Source organism: Ustilaginoidea virens, chromosome 1, assembly GCF_000687475.1.
Source record: "Ustilaginoidea virens chromosome 1, complete sequence".
NCBI classification, from domain to species: domain Eukaryota; kingdom Fungi; phylum Ascomycota; class Sordariomycetes; order Hypocreales; family Clavicipitaceae; genus Ustilaginoidea; species Ustilaginoidea virens.
Window position 1 is genome coordinate 7,365,929 of NC_057316.1, and position 17,251 is coordinate 7,383,179.

Here is a 17,251-nt window from a genome sequence, read left to right on the forward strand (position 1 = left end):
TTCTAATGACTGTTAAATATATTCGGCAGAAATAGGAACTAAAAGAGAAGGGGAAGGTTAATAGTGGTTATATAGTATTTGTGACTGACGATACTAAACCTTCGTTATAAGCCACTTCTAGCGATACTTTGGCTTTATCTTCAGTAGAGAAAAAGACCTATAAATACTGTGGTAAGCCCTATATAGTAAAGGGGCCTTATTATAAGAATTATTGGATATTGACTCCATCGATAGCTCTAAACTACTTAAAAGATAGGATTAGCAAGAAAAGCTAGGAAGCTATATATAAAAAAATGAAAAAGGAATCTAAAGAGGTGCAAAATGCATTTAAGGCCTTTTAAGATAAACATAAAGGCAAAGGCAAAGGCAAAAGTAATAACGATAACAATAAGGAAGAAGATAGATTAATAGAGAAAGAAAAAGAAGATAAAATATTTACGATATTTATTCTTTCTATAGGAACTCACCCGGATGATTTAGGCCTTTTAAAGTCTCATATTATACTCGATAGTAGCGCTTTAACGCATATTTTCAACGATATAAAGTGGTTCACTAATATCGACTATAATATCGACGAGCACTTCATTCGTAATGCTTATAATAGTATTTCAAAAGTTCTTAGTATTAGCTCTATTCGAATTGTATTATAAGATAGAAGGGCTATTACCTTCACCGATATTTTATATAATCCGATAATTATAGCGAATCTTCTCGCTATAAAAAAGATGAGAAATAAGGGATTATTTTAGAATAACGAAATCGACGAGATTTACCTGCGGAAAAATAGTCAATAAGAAATTATCTTTTAAGTTTCTTAGGTAGAAGAAAGGCCCTGCATCCTCTACTAAAATGGCGGAAACAATATGCCTATAGATAAATTTATCATAAGGGCTCAAAATAAAGCCTCAATTATTGATAAAGCCTATTTAGCTCGAGGAGACAGCCGCTAGCCCAAAACTTTAATAAAAACGCCTCATACTATCTGGCATACGCATTTTAGGCACCCAGGTCGGGATTCGATAGATTATATTTTTAAGGATATATTACAGATACCTAAGGAAAAAGAAGCTTCAAATTATAAGGTTTATAGCAGCATGAAAATCGTAAAGCAGATATCACGGTTATCTTATAAGCTCTTAATGCCTTAAGAACCCTTTAAAATAATCTCTTTCGATCTATTTCCATAAGCTGCTACTTTCAACAGTAATAAATATATAGCGTTATTCACCTGCCGATTTATAGGAATAAAGTGCATTTTCACAATACCTAGAAAGACCGACCTACCTAGATACTAGCTAATCTTCGAGAATTAGGTTTTACGCCTATATAATATAGCGATCGCAATAGTCATCTCTAATAATAAAACGGCGCTCTAGACTAGTAATAGTCGGGAAGAAGCTAAACGGAAAGGCATTATAATTCGAAATTCGAGCCCTAGTTACTAATATTAGAATAATTATACTAAACGTTCTAGGGGGGTATTAAAGACGAAAATAGCCCTTCTCAATATATAAGCAGGCTTTCCTAAGGAGTTATAGCCTATTACAGCCAAAGCAGCAGTATATTTACTAAATTAAAGCCCTAAGAAGTCAGAAAGACCTTACGATAATTAGAAGTCACCTCTTTAAATGCTTCAACTTTAGCTCTATGATAATAAGCCCGCCTAGAAACACCTACCGGCAGATATTCGTCTATAAATTCACTACCTCTGCGCCTACGGATGCAAGGCTTTCGTAATAACTTGCGATAGGATATTATAGAAAGGTCCGAAGCTCAATCAAAGAGCTTATATTGGGTATTTAGCAGGCTATATCTCGACTACTTAGTACCTAATTTGGGTGCCTTTATTAAAAAGAAGCTGCTGGTTTAATTCTAGCTATATTATATTCGATAAGACTGTATTCTATTAAGATGAATGCCACTTACCGATTTCTAAATAATAGAAGGAGGCCCTAAATAGCCTCATTAGTAATATTGAAGAAATACCTATTATTGATGACTTTAAACTCGTATTATCTAGGAATTTAATTGAAAATATCTTTACTAACGATCCTATTATTAAATAGGCACTAAAGGCACAAAATAAAGCTACTAACGATACCCCTTAACTAATAGAAATTAATCTTAAGGTTATAGACTACCCCAAAGAAGCTATTGCTTAAGCGATACTACTATCCCCGCTATTTTCGCCTAAGCCTAATAATAAACTCGAGCCGATTGCTCCTTTCGATAATATATTCTTTATAAAGCTCGAAGGAAATACTCACGATATATTCGCAGCCTTTATCGCGAAGCCTTTAGCTATAATAGAGGCACTATATATTACGAATATACCTAAAGAGCCGGCAATATAGAGGGAGCTTAGAAAGCACCCTAAGCGCGAGGAATTTATCGCCGCCATAAAAGAAAAATATTCAAAGGTCACAAATAGGGAGATTAGGTATATTATTTAACGAAATAATTCATCTATCGACCCTCAGATTAAGCCATTAGACCTAAAGTAGGTATTTGCCTATAAATAGGACTAAGATAAGTATCTCACCGGTTATAAGGCACGATTATGCGTTCATGGTGATTAACAACCCTATAATCTTTATAATACCTAGGCAGTAGCGCTTGCGGCATATACATTTCGGCTTCTTATGGCGTTGATATACTTCTTTAACCTAGAAACGCACCAATATGATTTCGTCACGGCCTTTCTTAATGCACCACTTAACGAGACTATCTATTGCAAACAACCCGACGGATTTTATAATAGTTTTACATTTATCAGGTTGTTGCGTGCCCTATATGGGCTTCGAAGGTCTCCGCTACTGTGGTTTAAAGAGTTATTACGATTCCTATTGCAATAAGGCTTTAAATAGGTCTGCGAGGACCCCTGTGTCTTTATTAATAACTTCCTTATTGTGTTCTTTTATGTTGATGACCTAGTCGTGCTTTATCACAAGTTACAGATAGAGGCATTCGAATCGTTCTATACGGCATTAATAGCGGCATTTAAGATCAAGGATCTCGGCGAGCTATAGTAGTTCCTAGCAATTAAGGTTATTCGCAACCGCACGGCCGGAAAGTTATGGCTCACACAGAGGGCTTATTTCGACAAGCTGGCGATAAAATATAACCTTACCGCGTTTGACGATACTAAGGACCGCCTTCCGGAGTACCCACTACACGCTGCAAGACTTAAGGCATTCGATAGGATAGCTAAACTATACGATACGAAGCGATACTAATTAATAGTGGGCTCGTTAGTATATCTAATTATAATTATAAGGCCTAAACTAGGCTATGTTGGATCGCAGCTATTAAGATTCCTTTAAAATCCGGGTCTAGATTATTTACGAGCCGTAAGGAAGGCACTCGATTATAGCTACGCGTAGAAGAATACCGCAATAGAATTCCAGGCTAATATAGTAGAAATAGAGGCATTTTCTGATGCTTCCTATGCCGACGATATCACAATGCGATAAAGCAGTTAGGGCTATATAATTAAGCTCTTTGGCGGCCCGATTGTGTATAAATCGGGTCAATAGGATACTATTATAATATCGTCAATAGAGGCAGAGCTTCTTGCGATATCTTATACGGCAAAGGAGGTTATCGCCTTTAAGAGATTATGCGAGGAAGTTAGGCTCTAATTGTATGCCGATATCCCTATAATTTAATGCGATAATATCTAGACTATTTGCCTATTAAAGGAGGAATTCTTCAAGCTCGTAATACGGCTTCGTTATGTAGATATTTATTATTATTGGCTGCGCTAGGAGGTTTAGAAAGGAACGATCGATATTATATAGGTTCTAACGGGCAATATAGTCGCTGATGGTTTCACAAAGCCTCTGACAGGCTAGAAATTTAAAATCTTCCGCCGGCAATTTGGGCTCGTTATTTTGAAGGGATCCTATAACGCCGGACCGCAATCTCACGATATTGACCTTAGTGGTGAGGAAGAGCCTCAGAAGGATCAAAAGACGCCTTGAAAAATTAGATTGAAACGGGTCTTTTCAATAGCTGCACTTGTTTCCTATGGAAAATTGGAATCTACGGTTTGTTGCTATTTTCTTACGCTGTATATATGCTATTGGGCGAATTTACCCCTGAATAGGTAGCCTATTCAACAAGGGCACCGTCATATTTTGCGCATAACGTCTTAAGTAGATTGATATTTCTACTTATTATCTTGCTTTGCACTGAATTTAGCTATATGGCAGGATATCCTTGGGAAAGCACATCCTAAGGGGGTGTATTAGAGGGAAATTGGCTTGTCTGTAATGTGGATATCGGTCATATCCGAGGTCGGATGTGCCGAGTTCTCCCTGGATTAGTAAGCCCTTAGGGGTACCCCCTATCCCACTATAAATAGCTGGGAACACAAGTCTCTTAGAGAAGACTTGGTTCCTTCAATCAAGCATTATCGCATTTTCCCTATGCATTCTGACAAAAAGGCAGTAAAAGGCGGTAAAACACGGCAGTAAAAGAAGGTAAAATAAGACAGTAAAAAGGCAGTAAAAATGCAGTAAATTATATAAGACTGTAAAAATGGCAGGGAAAAGACGGTAAAAAAGGCAGTAAAAGGCGGTGAAGTAAGGCAGTAAAAAGGCGGTAAAAAGGGTAGTAAAAACAATAGTAAAATAAGATATGTAGTAAAAAAGGCAGGACAAAGGCGGTAAAATACGGCAGTAAAAGATAGTAAAATAAGGTAGTAAAAAGGTAGTAAAAAGGCGGTAAATTAAGGCAGTAAAAAAGGCAGTAAAAAAGCGGTAAAATAAGGTAGTAAAAAAAGCAGTAAAAAGAGTAGTAAAAAAGGCAGTAAATAAAGCAGTAGCTAAGCCGGACTAATATTTGCCCGCCTGGCTACTCCGCTTTCCCTATGCCTTTAATACTGAGAAATTCAGCGGCACCCTAGTATAGGTGACTATAATAAACCTAAGCACATCCTCATATCCCGATACAAATAAGATATCTAGTATGTCGGAATCGCTGTCGCAAGGTGCCCAATTGGGCACATTGCGACGGATATACCGCGTATCGCTGCGCACAATGTAGCCACTTTTGCCCCTTTGCCCCTGTCAATAGGTTTCGCCTGCTAAGATAATGCACTATGCGAAGGATAAAGGCAGTAGAATGGTAAAATCGCAGTAAGGTAAAGTAACGGCACAGATAAGATACGAGACTAAGGCGTAGGGACAATCTGAATTAATTATGCATACTTACTTGTTTATTTCCTTTCTTCCTTTCCACTATTTAGGTAGGAATATCTAGGGATTTAAATACATAATATTCCAACATAGAACATCCCTAGTGAAATCAATCTAACGTGAATATCGTGACCATACTGTGATATCATAGATATATGGCAAAATGTGCATTTGTAGTGCATCGAGATTTACGACTATTAAAATCCTATAGTAGTCTACTAGACTGCTGGCCCTTCCACCGTCTCTTGGACTCACGACTGTCACACCAGACATACGGTGGTCTTACCAACCTTAGGCCTTTACTGTTTACCTTCCGGATTTTCAGTGGATTAGTACTGTATACCAAATAAGGTAGGCCTTTATTGGGCTTTATTTTTGGTAAGGCTTGATATGACGCATCGGGCCTTATTTTTAAATATATGGTAAGGCGGCATATGACGTACCGGGCCTGATTTAAAAGATATTTGGCAAGGCCGGATATTACGTGGGCACACCGGGCCTTATTTAAAAAATATTTAATACGGCCGGATATTACGTGGGCACACCGGGCCTTATTTAAAAAAAAATATTTAATACGGCCGGATATTACGTGGGCACACCGTGCCTTATTTTAAAAATATTTAATACGGCCGGATATTACGTGGGCACACCGGACCTTATTTAAAAAATATTTTATTGCAATTCTAAAGGTCACTATAAAGCAAAGCCTTACTAGCTAGCTAAATGACACAAGACTGTCTGCGACCTGTGACTTAATCTTAGTATAAATACTAGATTCTTCACTAAGTCCTAAGACTATACAAGTGCTATAAAGCAGGGCAAGTGTAAAGGCAAGGCAAATATAAGATAACCAGAAACGCAGGGAAGATGGAAGTTAAGAGGCATATAGTGCATTAACAGGTTCGATTGTGCTACCCTTCTACTATCTAGAAGGAAGGGGGAAAGCTATCCTATATATACACAAAGGAGGGGTGGGCCCAGGCATCCAGGGTAGCCAGTAAGAGAGCTCCCCGTAATGCTCGTCACTAACCCCGCTATATCCGACTAACCCCGCTATATCCGGCCACCCCAACCACCACGCTAGTGACTAACCACCACGCTAGTAACTAGCCACCACGCTAGTGACTAACCACCACACTAGTACTAGCTATCACGCTAGTAGGCCGCCACCACGCTAGTAGGCCACCACGCTAATTTAGCAATGCCACACCTTTTTTATCAAGGCCTACCTTACTTGATATACAGTAATAATCCACTGAAAATCCTTAAGGTAAAAGGCAAAGGCCTAAGGTAAGACTACCATAAGTCAAAGAGGCGGTATAAGGGCCAGAAGGTTAGTAGGCCAGTAGGGCATTAGGCCAGCAGCCTAGTAGGCTACTATAGGATTTTAACATATTTAATACGGCCGGATATTACGTGGGCACACCGGGCCTTATTTAAAAAATATTTAATACGGCCGGATATTACGTGGGCATACCGGGCCTTATTTAAAAATATTTAATACGGCTGGATATTATGTGGCACACCGGGCATTATTTAAAATATTTAATACGGCTGGATATTACGTGGCACACCGGGCATTATTTCAAATATTTGGTAAGGCTTAATATGACGTATCAGACCTTATTTTTAAATATATAGTAAGACTGGATATATTGTGGTATAATGGGTATTACAAGGAGCTTTCTTACTGGCTACCTTGGATGCCTAGGCCTACCCTCTCTCTTAGATATATTTAGGATAGCTTTTCCCCTTCTTTCTAGATAGTAGAAAGGCAGCACAATCGAGTCTGTTAATGCACTACATACCTCTTAACTCTTGTCACCTTTCCTGCGTTTCTAGTTATTTATATTTGTCTTGCCTCTTTATACCGGCTTCACTTTATATTTACCCTCAGAATTGTAACAGGTTATAAGCCCGGGTTTTACTTCTTTATTTCACCCTATCTTTTATGTTCACCCTTTGGTCTCTCTTGCTTATTAATACTACTAATATAGCTAAATCTTTTAGCACCCTCGGCTTACCCTTTACTATCTCTGCTTACCTATTATCACCTTCGGCTTATCCTTCGGTAATCTATAGCATTATCCTACGGTAATCAATAGTATAACCTTATATCAACCTTTGGCATAACCTTACGGCAACTTACTGCATAACCTTACGGCACCCTTGGAGTAATCTACGGCACCTACAGATTTTATAGTGTAATATCTATTATACTATACTATCACGGGCTCGGGCTACGCCCGCGCCACAATATGGCTAGGACTCGGGCTGCGCCCGCGTCTAGCCTAAGAAGGGCAACAGACAGAGTCACGGGACTATACTAAGACTCCGATACGTATCATAATCGGGATATAAATAGACTAGATAGAAGGTTCCTACTTAGATCCTTTTCTTTCCTCTTTAGTCTATTTAATATATATCATTAACGCCTATTTGTAGTCGCCCTAGGGCCAGTCCTTCACATTTAAATAGACTCTCTCAGCCTTGCTATTATAACTCCGTATTATAGAACCAATAATGCAAGCGTTACACAATATCGAAATAAGCACGCCCAATAAGACGGGGGCAGACGGCACGGGGCAGCAGCGCCCCCGACGTAATACACACACCCAAATACAGCAACTTTCCGAGGGCATACAATAGATTCAATCGTAAATAAACTCTTTATAGGCTTATCTCGTAGAGTAGGCAAGCAAACCCCAACCGGAATACTAACCAATCCCGATAACACAATAGGGCAGACCTATCCCCCCTACTACTCTCGATGCGGCTTATACCCAACCTAAGTATAAGCCGATCCTAATAGGGGACCCCTTTAACGGCAAAAAGATAATATTTACCGCCTAGCGAACCTTTATATAATATAAGCTTAAGGTCGATAAAGACTTTATTAGGGACGAAAAGACGCAGTAGATATTTATCTTCTAAAACTTATCTTCTACAGTCTAATTATAAATCGCAGCCTTTTTTAAGAATAGCGAGGCCTACGATTATAATATAGCGAAATTCTTTAAATACCTCTAATATCTCTTTAAAGACCCGCATTAATAGGACCATATAATTACTAAATTTAAGCACTTTTTATGCTAAAGCCCTAAAGAACCTTTCGCTACTTTCTTCATCCGATTTAAGGAAAAATTAGCGCTTATAGGAAGAATTAGCTGGCCTAAAGAAGTAAAACTCAAATACCTCTATTCCGCATTAAATGCCAAGATAGCCGATAAGATTATTAGACTTAGGGTCTCCTATAATAACTACTATATAGTAGTTGACTGCTATCATTAAATTACTATTAACCTTAAGACTAGCCTAACTACTAGGCGCTACCCTAATCCTTCTCGCGATCGATAAAATTATTGCAATTCTCAAGGTCACTATAAAAGCAGAGCCTTACTAGCTAGCTAGATGGCACAAGACTGTCTGCGACCTGTGAACTAATCTTAGTATAAATACTAGATTTTTCACCAAGTCCTAAGACTATACAAGTGCTATAAAGCAAGGCAAGTATAAAGGCAAGGCAAATATAAGATAACCAGAAACGCAGGGAAGGTGGAAGTTAAGAGGCATGTAGTGCATTAACAGACTCGATTGTGCTGCCCTTCTACTATCTAGAAAGAAGGGGGAAAGCTATCCTATATATACACAAAGGAGGGGTGGGCCCAGGCATCCAGGGAAGCCAGTAAGAGGGCTCTCCGTAATACTCGCTATAATACGTCAGCAACCCCGCTATATCCGACCTTTCCAACCACCCTAACCACCGCACTAGTAATTAGTCACCGCACTAGTAACTAGCCACCACGCTAGTGACTAACCACCACACTAGTAGACTAGCCACCACGCTAGTAGGCCACCACACTAATTTAGCAATGCCACACCACGCTAGTAGGCCGCCACCACGCTAGTAGGCAACCACGCTAATTTAGCAATGCCACACCTTTTCAACAAGGCCTACCTTACTTGATATACAGTAAATAATCCACTGAAAATCCTTAAGGTAAAAGGCAAAGGCCTAAGGTAATACTATCATAAGTCCAAGAGGCGGTATAAGGGCTAGAAGGTTAGTAGGCCAGTAGGGCATAAGGCCAGCAGCCTAATAGGCTACTATAGGATTTTAACACCCCCTCTGATTAGCTACTATAGTAGCAAGCTAATCGTGTAAAGGATAGGGAAAGAAAATGCAGTAAAAGTGCTAAGGAAAAACATAGGAAAAACCTTAGTAAGTTAGTATAAGTTAGCAGGCCCTAAGGCCTAGTAACTCGCGGAACCTAGTAAATTTAGGGCCCGGCAGTGGCTTGGTAAGACCGTCAGCAGGCATACTATTAGTAGGTAAATAGGTAATTTTAACCAAGCCCAGCTAGGCTTGCTCCCTAATATACCGGAATTTTAATAGCGTATGCTTAGTGCGAGCGTGCTGATTAGGGTCATTAGAATTCGAAATGGAGCCCTAGTTATCGCAGTATAGCGGTATAGGGCGTAAAATATCAATTTCCAGCTCCTTGCAAAGGTTAGAAAGCCACTATACCTCACGGATAGTCTCAAGTAATACATCAGATTCAGTTTCTAAAGTAGATAGCACTACTAAAGAGGCTCGCTTAAAACGCCAGCTAATAGGACTACTATTAATAGTAGTAAAGAAGCCTCCAGTAGATTTAGAGGTTTCTTTACAGCCAGCAAAATCGCTATCAGAATAAGCGGTTATAATAGGCTATTGGTTGCTTTTAGTAGTACTAAAGCAAATAGCTAGGTTCTCAGTGCCTTTAAGGTAGCTAAAGCTGCCTTTCGCAGCATTTAGATGCACATTAGTTGCCTTAGATATAAACCGAGAAAGGTATTGGGTAGGGAATGCTAGGTCGGGTCTAGTCATCATCATAAGCCACATTATAGTGCCAGTAAGGCTCTGATAAAGGCTCTGATCAGTAGGGCTAAGGTCTTTTCCACTAGATTCATTAAGAATTCCTAGTTAAAGTAGAATAAGCTAAGGTTTAGTATCCTGTAAGCCGAATTTAGCTAGGACCTCTGCTATAAATTAGGCTTAGTGTAGCCATAATAAACCTTCCTTCCTATTTCGTATAATCTATACGCCTAGGAAGAAGGAAGCCAGACCGCGGTCTTCTATAGCATAGACCTTATGAAATTTCCTTTTTAGCTGGTTGATATAAGTTATATTTGGACCAACTAATAGGCAATCGTCAACATAAGTGACGATAAAGGTGCTGGTTTGCTTATTATAAAAAACGGCAGCATCAGAAGCTAAAGGTAAAAAACCTTCACTAGAAATCAGATCTTTTAGCCGGTATTGCCATTCGCAGGGTGCTTATTTTAGCCCGTATAGGGCCTTCTTTAGTAAAATAGCTTGCTTAATAGAGGGATCAAAGCCGGCTTCTTTAAATAAAGTTAGCAGCCGTTATCGTTGAATATCAGACCAAAGCTTGCTATCGCTATTAGTTAGTAGTAAGCTCTCTATAAATTCAAGAAATCCATCAGGAATATCCATATAAATGGTCTCAGAAAGTTCGCTATTTAGGAAGGCGCCTATAAAGTCGATCTGCTCTATTTCCCAGTTATTACTAGCAGCCAAAGCCAGTATAACCCTCCAGGTAGGTGGGATAGAGGTAGAAGCATAAGTATGCTGAAAATCCTTTCCTTCGACTTGCATAAAACCCTTGACTACTAATCTAGCCTTATATTTTATAGGCTGATTATTAGCATCCTTTTTAACCCGAAACACAGGCCTATTGCATATAATTTTCCTATCAATAGGAACGCTAGACTTAGGAATAAATTGGAAGACTTTAGTATCCAAAAGCTGCTCAAATTCCTTAAATAGTGCCTTTATCCAAAGGTCTTTTTCAGGGCTTCGTAGCACATCCTTCCAGCTATTAGGCGTACCATCAGGGGCCTTTTTAGCTAGCTTACGCTTAGCTGTATAGCAGGAATCCTATATCAGGTGGTGTAACGTATTACCTTCCTGAGGGAATAAGTCGGTAGGGCTGGTAGGGTTAGTAGGGCTGGCAGGTATAGCAGAGCCAGCAGGGCCAGCAGGGCCAGTAGGGCCAGCAAGGTCGGCAGGAGTAAGGCTAGTAAGGATATCTATAAGGTCATCCTTTACAGTAGCCGGGGACTATAGTATAGTACCTTCTGACTTAGGAAGGTAATCCACGGTGGCATTAGCGTTAGTAACGCTAGTATTAGTAGGGTCCGGCATGCTTTCCAAGTCATCCGGTATAACATTAGTATTAGTAATATTAGTAAGGTTAGTAGGGTCCGGTATGCTTTCTAGGTCATCCAGTAAAATAGCAGGTTCTCTGCTAGATACCCCCTCTAAACCTGTATTTTGCCCTCTATAAAAGTCTCCTTCTAGGCCACTAGAAATAGGGCCTATACCTTCATTTTAGTAAATAAAGGTAATAAAAGTTGTTTTAGTAACAACCTTCTTCTTTAGAAGGTAGACTAGATAAGTATTATTACCTAGAGTAGCAAGGAGCCTACCAGGCTCAGTACGGGGCGCTAATTTGCGGCTTTTTACACGCTTTTCGTATGGTATAAGCACTTCAATAGCTGCTCTAATGGCCCTAAGGTTAATAAGATCAGGGTAGTGCTCCGGCGTAATATAGTCATAATCCTTTATCAGAGTCCCTTCTGGGGGCAGGGTCAGGCCAGTGGGTCGCAGGTTCGGTACATACAGATACATGCAAATTTTCGCGTACACGCAAAGTACCGCTCTACTAAAAAAAAAATTTCCTAGCTTAATTCAGACAAGTAAGGGGCAACCAGTCGCATAGAGTACTAGTATATTAAGAGGCGCGCAAATTTTTGCGTGCATGCAAAGTACCACTCTACAATTAAGGGGCAACTAGTTGCTCTACTCTAAGTAGCAACCATTCGCATAAAGTACTTATATATAGAGAGCCACGCAAAATTCGCGTGTATATAAAGTACCACTTTATAAATGAGGGGCAACCGTTCGTATAAGGTATTAGTACATATAGAGCCACGTAAAATTCGCATGCATATAAAGTACCACTCTATAAATAAGGGGCAACCATTTGCCTAGGCAACTATTTACCTAAAAAACTATTTACCTAGGCAACTATTTTACTAGGTAACTATTTGCCTAAGCAACTATTAGTATATATAGAGGCACGCAAATTTTCGCGTGCATATAAAGTACCGCTCTATAATTAAGGGGCAATTATTTCCCTAGGCAAATACTTATAAAGGCACACAAAATCTATATGCATATAAAGTACCGCTCTTTAAGTAACTATTTGACTAAAGTATTACTATATACTATACACTATTAAACTCGCGTGTATATAAAGTATCCGACTGTTGTTGTTTTTTTAAGCCAAATCTGGAAAATCATCTAGCGATAGGGGTGTTATACCTATATACCTACTAAATATTAAATCGACTCAGTATATACTTATATACGCTAAATTTCGCGTGTATATAAAGTACTGCTCTATAATAAGGGGCAACCATTTGCTCCCTAGGGCAACTAGTTAAGTAAAGTATCACTACATACTATGCACTATTAAACTCGCGTGTATATAAAGTATCCAACTATCGTTGTTTTTTTAAGCTAAATCTAGAAAATCATCTAGCGATAGGGGTGTTGTACCTATGTACCTACTAAATATTAAATCGACTTAGTATATACTTATATACGCTAAATTTCGCGTGCATATAAAGTACCGCTTTACAATAAGGGGCAACTATTTGCTCCTTAGGGCAACCAGTTGAGTAAAGTATTACTATATACTATGCACTATTAAACTCGCGTGCACGTAAAGTATCCGACTATCGTTGTTTTTTTAAGCTAAATCTGGAAAATCCTCTGGCGATAGGGGTGTTATACCTATATACCTACCAAATATTAAATCGACTTAGTATATACTTATATGCGCTAAATTTCGCGTGTATATAAAGTACCGCTCTATAATAAGGGGCAACCATTTGCTCCCTAGGGCAACCAGTTAAGTAAAGTATCACTACATACTATATACTATTAAACTCGCGTGTATGTAAAGTATCCGACTATCGTTGTTTTTTTAAGCCAAATCTGGAAAATCCTCTGGCGATAGGGGTATTATACCTACGTACCTACCAAATATTAAATCGACTCAGTATATACTTATATGCACTAAATTTCGCGTGTATATAAAGTACCGCTCTATAATAAGGGGCAACCATTTACTCCCTAGGGCAACTAATTGAGTAAAGTATTACTATATATTATACACTATTAAACTCGCGTATATATAAAGTATCCAACTATCGTTGTTTTTTTAAGCTAAATCTGGAAAATCCTCTAGCGATAGGGGTATTATACCTATGTACCTACTAAATATTAAATCAACTTAGTATATACTCGTATGCGCTAAATTTCGCGTGCATATAAAATACCGCTCTATAAGTAAGGGGCAAACATTTGACTAAAGTATCACTATATATTATGCACTATAAAATTCGCGTGTATATAAAGTATCCTAAAGGCGCGCAAGCAATATACGTGATTACCTTACTGTAAAGGCTGGCAGGGGATTCGGCAAAAGGCGCGCAAGCAATACACATAACCTCACTCTAAAGGCATGCAGTGCATATAGCAAAAGGCGCGCAAGTAATATATATAACCTCACTCTAAAGGCATATAGGGCATACAGCAAAAGGCGCGCAAGCAATACACATAACCTCACTCTAAAGGTATATAGTGCATATAGCAAAAAGCGCGCAAGCAATATATATGACCTCACTCTAAAGGCATACAGTGCATATAGCAAAAGGCGCGCAAGCAATACATATGACCTCACTCTAAAGGCATACAGGGCATACAGCAAAAGGCATGCAAGTAATATACGTGACCTTACTCTAAATATAGGCAGACGCGCTATTAGTATATATAATATTACCCTAAAGGCGTGTATATCAAATAAACCACTTTAGACCTATAGGTCCTAACTATACTATTGATTTAATAGAAGTAAGATATATCTTCTTTATTCGTTTATTATTTCCCTTTATATACACACCCTATATTATAATAGGTACCCTTTAATTCCTAATACTAGTACTACCACTCTATAGCATATAGCGCTTTATATATATATCGTACTACTATATATTACCTTATATACTTATCTCTTTGGACCTGCAGGTCTTAGTAAGGCTTATATACCTACCTCTTCGGACCTGCAGGTCCTAGTAAGGCTTATATACCTACCTCTTTAGACCTATAGGTCCTAATAAGGCTTGCATGCTTATTTATTCAGACCTATAGGTCCCAATAGGCTTCTATCTATACTAGGCGAAGTGGTAATAAGGAGGAAAAGGGCAGATAGCGCTATATCTAACGATATAGCCTTTTTATATATACATGCCGCAGTTATATATGCGTGCTGCGGTTATATAGGCAGCCATAGCCGTACCGCGGCCTTATATGCTATATACCTAGTTAGATGCGCTAAATAACTAGCTGATTAACCGACTGACTAATAATTCTAATAGCGTTATTACCTTACTTCTTACTATTTACTACCTTATGACCTTCTTTTTTACTAGCTTTATTCCTAATCTTTTTATATATTACCCTTTATACTAATACTCTCCTTCTTCTTCTTTACTTTTACTCTTTTTTTTCTTTCTTATTTTTACTCTCCTTTTTCTTCTTTACTTTTACTTTCTTCCTTCTTTCTTATATATTACTCTCTTCCTTCTTTTTTATATATTACTCTCTTCCTTCTTTTTTATATATTACTCTCTTCCTTTTTTTTTATACTTTACTCTTTTCCTTCTTTTTTATATTTTACTCTCTTCCTTCTTTTTTATATTTTACTCTCCTCCTTATAGGATATAATTTAGGCTTATATATATATTATTCAGACCTATAGGTCCTAATAGGGCTTGTATACTTATTTATTCAGACCTGCAGGTCCCAATAGGGCTTGTATACTTATTTATTTAGACCTATAGGTCCCAATAGGCCTTATATGCTTATTTATTTAGACCTGCAGGACCTATAGGGCTTGCATGCTTATTTATTTAGACCTATAGGTCCTATAGGGCTTGCATACTTATTTATTTAGACCTATAGGTCCTAATAGGCTTCTATCTATATTAGGTAAAGCGGGAAAAAGGAGGAAAAGGGCGGATAACGCTATATCTAACGATATGGCCTTTATATATATATATACGGCAGTTATATATGCGTGCTATAGTTATATATGCATGCCGCAGATATAAGTGCGTACTAGGGTTATGTGAGCAGCCGCTGCTATAACGCGGCTATATATATTATATACCTATATACCTATTAGGTATGCTTATTACTTCCTATAATTTACTACTACCTTACGACCTTCTTTTTTACCAGCTTAATTTATAGCCTCTTTATCTACTACTTGCTATATTTATACTCCCTTCCTTTTTCTTTACTTTTACTCTTTTCTTTTACTTTTACTTTTATCCTTTTTTTTTTCTTTTACTCTTTTCTATCTTCCTTTTTTTTACTCTTATCCTTCTTTCTTACCCTCTATTTTCTTCCCTCTAGGATATAATTTCCCTACTCTATCGCCGGATTATAATACCTATATTATTATATTAATACCTCGGCCCTATAAATATTTTCATAAGGTTAGTAATATTATAAGTGGGTATAAAGAATTCCTTAAAAATAACTTAGCTAATATAAAGCTATAGGATCGTTATCCTAGTAAAATGCCAGTTTATATATCGCTATATAAGTAACGGCTCGTCCGGTCTAATATTATATTATCCTAGCAAAATGCTAGTTCGCATATCCCTATATAAGGATTAGCTCGGCCTATCCACTACTATATTATCCTTAACGAGATGGGGGTACCTATTAATAAGCTGCAGAAAATGATTTATTAGTAATATTACTTATACATAAGATCGACTACGCCTATATCGCTACACCCAGGCTTTTACTATACTTACCTTATAAGATAGGCAGTAAGAGCGCATAAGAATATCGCTACTAGCGAAGGATTCTATATTGGCGGCAAAATGCTAATTATTAGTCATTATATATAAGCAGTATTATTCGTACGCGAGATTAACCACGCCTATATCGTTATATCCGGCCGTCTACTATACCCACCTTATATGATAGTAAGTAAGAGTGCATAAGAATATCGCTACTAGCGAAAGATTTTATATTAGCAGGAAACCGCTAACGCCTATCTACTACTATATGGTTGATCTTGCATACGAGTAATATTGCTAATAGTAGTAGAATACGGCCGGGTGCAGCTATATAGGCATTATCCTAGACGAGATAGGGGTGCCTATAATTAAGCTGCAAAAGATAATATACTAGTAATATTACTCATACGCAAGATCGATTACGCCTATATCGCTATATCCGGCCGTCTATTATGCCTACCTTACTAGATAGTAAGTAAAAGCGCATAAAAATATCGCAATTAGCGAAAAAGTATAGATTAGCGGCAAAATACGTATGCTATTTTCGGCAATAACGAAAAGATATTTGGTTATAAAGACTTAAGGATTATATTATAATATCAAGCAAATAATATAAGACTATATATAGAAACTATCTATAGTAAGAAGTTAAAACTGCCGATTAGTATTAACGAGCCTATAGATATTAATGCTCTACTTTAAGAGGGAAACTATCTGCCTAAAAGTAGGCTGCCCCCGTCTTTACTATATAGTATGCGCTGACTAGGTCTAATTGCCTTTATAAAAGGTTCCGACTTTAAAAATAGCGCTTAATAATTCGGCGATAACTAGATACCTTTTAGCACTCTTTACGAAACTATTGAGGGACTAAATAGAAAATATAAAGTCTAGAAGGGCAGTTTGGCTAACCCTGCAGTTTTATAGCTGAATATATATATCTAAATCTTAGTTCCTCTTTTTATTGAGGGCGGTTCCTATATTAGCTAAGACCTTAATTTAGACTCGCCTACACTAGATTTATCCAATATAGACCATTAGACTGTTTTTTTCCTATACTATACGCAAAAGTCGACTAATAAACCAGAGAAGACTAGTTT